The sequence below is a fragment of the Hyperoodon ampullatus genome, assembly GCF_949752795.1.
Source record: "Hyperoodon ampullatus genome assembly, chromosome: 3".
Taxonomy (NCBI): Eukaryota; Metazoa; Chordata; class Mammalia; order Artiodactyla; family Ziphiidae; genus Hyperoodon; species Hyperoodon ampullatus.
In genome coordinates this window covers 174,614,159-174,618,167 of record NC_136916.1, presented here as the reverse complement: position 1 = coordinate 174,618,167, position 4,009 = coordinate 174,614,159, and positions in this window count along the sequence as shown.

Below are 4,009 nucleotides of genomic sequence, written 5' to 3'. Positions count from 1 at the left end.
GCCGCCGCCCCGCTCCGCCCCGGCCCGGCCCGGCCCGGCCCGGCCCGCGGAGGAAGAGGCGGAGGGAGGGCACCCCCGGCCCAGTGCGGCCCACGAGTAGCCGCCGGCCGCGCCCTGAGCGCCCGCCCCTCGCCCCGCCAGCACCCTCCCGGGGCGCCCGCCCCGCAGGGCCTGGGGTTTGGCGACCTCCCCTGCTAGGAGGTCGCCTCTGGTCGGGGACGTCCCGGCGGGACTGAAGGAAGAGGGGCGCGGTGCAAAACTCGGAACTCGGCGCAACCTCTGTTCCCGCCGTTCGGGCAGCCCCTTCCTCCCGGCCCTGGAGTCTTTCCAGTTACAATGGCAGGGACCCAGCCTCCTGGGGCCTGGGTGCGGACTGTTTCCCGTTGCCGTCTGGGACGCAGCTGGCCCCCACCCCCGGCGCTTTTTAGCGCAGGACGTGCAGGAGCCCCCCGGCCAGAGGCTTGGACCCCTGGATTCCCGGTCCTACCTGTGACTGGGCCAGGGGAGGAAGACGATGGAGCCAGCGGTTGGGAGTGCTCACAGAATCACTTAAAAATGGGAGTGCAGCCGTGTAAAGGGCTGGTGCTGTTGCCCTGGGACTCACAAGAAGTGAAACCTAGGCCCAGGGTGGGGAGAGAGGATAGGGCAGACTCTAGAATCCAACCTTGGCCCCCACCCCAGGCTTCTTCCCTTTCTGCCCGCCTGGGTCAGCAGATTCCCTGACAGCCTGGGACTGCAGGCACCCCCCGCGCCCCCCCCTGCCCACTCCTGTATACCTCCTGGGTGGGCATCCAGTCCATCCTCCAGCTCCTGCCCCAGCTTCTGCCCTGTATCACGCACCTGGGTTATGGAACCAGCTTCCCCAGCAGCCCCAGGCCTCTCCTCCCTCCCCATCGCCACCACTCCACAAAACCAGAGAGGTTTTTCTGGAAAGCAGATACCAGAGTCCTTCCCCTGCTAAACCAGGTCTGAGGCCTCTCGGAGCCCAGGGCAAGGGTTTGCACACTCTTGGGAGCAAGCCAGCCCCCTAAAAATGGACCTTCTGAGGCCCAGAGATTGTTACGGCCCCCTACAAAACTCTAATTCAAGAAATTCTGGGATCATTCTTTGAGCAACCCTGGTGTACAACACACAGAGCAGGCCAGGTCTCAGCCTCGGCTCCTGCTGCTCAGACAGGACCCCCTATATGCACGCACACACACACACAGCCCCCCCTCCCCAGAATCTCATGGCACCAAACCGCCCCCCACCCCTGGGCACTTTCCCAAGTGGACCTCGGCACTTGCTCCCCCCAGGAATGCCTTTCTCCATCTTCTCTGTCTGGCAAACTCCTACTTAGCCTTCATGGCCCCAACTCACAAACCCAGCCTGGGCAGGTCTCTTTGGGCTGCCCTGGGGAAGGGGATCTGTGTCTTTGTGCCACCCCTCACGGCAGGACTGGGGGTGGATTCGATTCTGCAGGACTGCGAGCTCCCTGAGGTCTGTGGCTTAGGCCCAAACAGGTGCCGTGTATGAGCCAGAGAGTACCCAGAAGATCAAACATCTCTAAGTATTTAAAACAAGGGGAATTTAATGCAGAGAATTGATGACCAAGAAGCCATACAGGGGACAGTGAGGCAACCTTGAGACTAGCAACAGCAGGAAGATTCCACAAGTCCCTGACTGGCGGAACAGCAGGAAATGCTACTAAAGCCAAGGGACGAGGGTCACCTGGTCAAAGCTGGACACCCAGCGGGTCTGTCTGGTGGAGCCGGAGGAGGCAATCCCTTCAGAGATTCTGCCTGAGACAGAGGGAGAGAAATTCCCTGGCTTCTCCCTTCCTCTGGCCTTCCAGCTCCTTTCACTGGCCTACCTAGCAGGCAGAGGCTGGAGCTGAAGGCTGGGAAATGCAGCCCCCAGGGGCCCTCCTGCACACGATCTGGGCCAGGGCAGAGCCAAGACAGGAGCTGAAAAGGGCTTCTGCAATGGCCCCTTCCTCCCAGCCTGGAGTCAGACAGGGTGATGATACCTGTCTTCAGTCTGCTCAGGCTGCTATAACAAAATACCACAGACTGGGTGGCTTGCAAGCAACAGAAATTTATTTCTCACAGTTCTAGAGGCTGGAAGTTTAAGATCAGGGTGCCAGCACAGTTGGGTTCTGGTGATGGTTCCCTTCTGCGTTGCAGATGGCTTTCTTATTGTATCCTCATATGGCAGAAAGAGCGATAGGAAGCAAGCTCGTGTCTTTTTACAAGGGCACTAATCCCACTCGTGGGGGCTCCACCCTCGTGACCTAATCACCTCCCAAAGACCCCACTTCCTGATACCATTGTCTTGGGGGGTAGAATTTCAACATATGAATTTTGGAGGGACACAGACATTCAGACCATAATAATAACATCAACACAGGGCCCTGGAAAGGGTGTAGCCATGAACTTTGGGGACAGCCTCCTCAATGCCCAATGTCATTCCCACAGGAGATGGCCAGGCAGACACCCTCCCCACCAACATACACACCTGGCGTGGCCAGTTCCCGAGGCACAGTCTGAGACCAGAGCATGGTGTCATGCTGAGCCCCCATCCCCATCCGGGTGGAAAACCTAGAGATTTGTTCATTAGTTCATTTAATAAATGTTTATTAAGCAGCTATGGGACACTAGGCTCGAGGCCCCTGTGCCCACCTGGCTGTTTTCTGGTGTGCTGGGCTGTCTGACCTCAGAGAAGGCCTGCTGCCTGAGGTCACGGGGAGGGAGGCTGGAGGGCCCGGACTCTGACTGGTGCCTCCACCACGGACTCACATTTGCCAGGGTCCCCAACATGGCTGTTGTGACAGGTCTTGGCAGCATGTGGGCACAGAGTCTTTGTGTTGAGACCCACTAGACAGACGAGGAAACACAGGCTGCATCACACAGCAAGCTGGTGCTTGAGAGTCTCTGGTTCCTCTCTGGCGTGTAGGAGCTTGGAAGTTGTTACTCCTGTCTTGCCAATAAGAAAGGGGCTGAACAAACTGAAAACTGGTGACTTTTCCCAGACCCATTCGAGAACTGAGCTCCGCGGGTCAACCGCCACCCCCAAATCTGGAGAGACAAATAAGTCCAGAGTCCCAGCGGTGACCTGCTCACCTGGAGCAGAAGTTGCTGGAACCAGAGCCTGTCGGCAGGCTTCAAAGGTCATGTTGCCGAATTGCTGGACGCTCAGTGCAGAGGAACTCCTGGGGTGGGGGTGGGATTTCACAGTCTAAAGGAGGGGCCATGGTTTGGGGATTTTACCTCTAGGAAGCCCTCAAGCCCCCCTCACAGCTCTTGCAGGGGGAGAGGAAAGTGGCCCTCGTGAAATACTCCCACAGTGGTCTCCATAACAAAGGCCTACTCTCCAGGATTAAAGGCTTTCCCAGAGCCTGTCCGCTACCCCACCAAGGCAGCCCCCCCAACTCCAGCCCCGTCTAACCTGCCTGTCTTACCTAAGTGGGGGACAAGCTAAGAAGCACCAGTGAATGTCATAGCCTCTGAGGCCTGGGCTCCTGCCAGAGCTGGGGGCCATGGGCTAGATGGCCTGGACGATTTCACCAAATGCCATCTGGAGCCAGGGACATTTGTAGGCGGGAGGGGGACACTATCTAAGCAGCAGGAACAAAGCTGGTTCTTTGAGCCGATGTTCCCTCAAGCCCCGTGTGATGGAAACAGTGGCGGAAGCCAGGGCTGTGGCTAAGGAAACCGGATTTTCTTCCCCAAACATTGGCTTCGTGTGTGCTGTCAGGAGATGCTTCAGGGCCCAAAGGCTGCCTCCTTGCCCATCCAGGACCCTCCTGGCACAAGAGGACACCCAATCCTGCTGTCGACTCCCCTTGTGACCCTAGGCAGGACCCTGCCTCAAACTCAGCCCCAATTTCCCTACTTCTTGAGTGGAGGTAGCGTGGAGGTGAGACCAGGCCACTGCTGGCCACTCAGCAGGCCACTGCAGCCCATTGGCCCTGAGGATTGCCTGAGGGTCCAGGCGCATTGCCCACATTTCCAGGAGCCCAGAGGGCACT